This window comes from Schistocerca gregaria, chromosome 3, assembly GCF_023897955.1.
Source record: "Schistocerca gregaria isolate iqSchGreg1 chromosome 3, iqSchGreg1.2, whole genome shotgun sequence".
Taxonomy (NCBI): Eukaryota; Metazoa; Arthropoda; class Insecta; order Orthoptera; family Acrididae; genus Schistocerca; species Schistocerca gregaria.
The window spans coordinates 8,547,219-8,547,880 of NC_064922.1; the positions used below are offsets into that span (position 1 = coordinate 8,547,219).

General features: G+C 46.2%; 1 non-coding gene across 1 annotated transcript; it reads left to right on the top strand.

The window, feature by feature from the left end:
* Positions 1–219: 219 nt before the first annotated feature.
* Positions 220–292, top strand: Trnan-auu (transfer RNA asparagine (anticodon AUU)). The gene has a single exon. It is a non-coding gene; the product is annotated as a tRNA-Asn (tRNA).
* Positions 293–662: the final 370 nt, after the last annotated feature.

Below are 662 nucleotides of genomic sequence, written 5' to 3' on the forward strand. Positions count from 1 at the left end.
TTGAGTCACATCAAGTATGTGTGTTAATTTTGACGCCACTTGCTCTGCACGTTGTCATGCAATTCCTTTACCTCTCAGAAATGATTATGAAATAAAAGTGAAGTACGTGACGAGTGTGACGTTAGAAAAACATTAGGCAGCGTGGCGAGATTCTGTATGGGACCACCCAACCCAAACGAGTACTGTGTGACGTGCTACCCGGCAGGTATTCGCCGAGGCAGCCGGCTAGCTCAGTCGGTAGAGCGTGAGACTATTAATCCCAGGATCGTGGGTTCGAGCCCCACGCTGGGTGGAACGGAATTTTGTTCCACTGCAGATGTAAATTACCGTTTTTCTGATTAACGTCATGTAATGGAAATAGCAACTTTAAACTTCGCCTACATCTGTCAGTCGCAAGGAAACTGTAATTGAAGGTGAAGGTGATTTTGTAGACATGAGTGAAAGACATGTTCTGAAATGCAAGTGTTGTTGTTTGGAGAGCACATCGGTTGCCTGTCAGATGTGTAGCCAAGCAGTAATGGGTCGCCATAGGTGCAAATATTAGCCGGTAATATGAAGTGTTGTCAGCTGAAGTCTGATGATGTAGACGACTGTAAGAACGAAGTACGCAAGATCACCGCTAGGCCGCGCCTCTTTAGCTCAGTGGTAGATCACTGGACTGG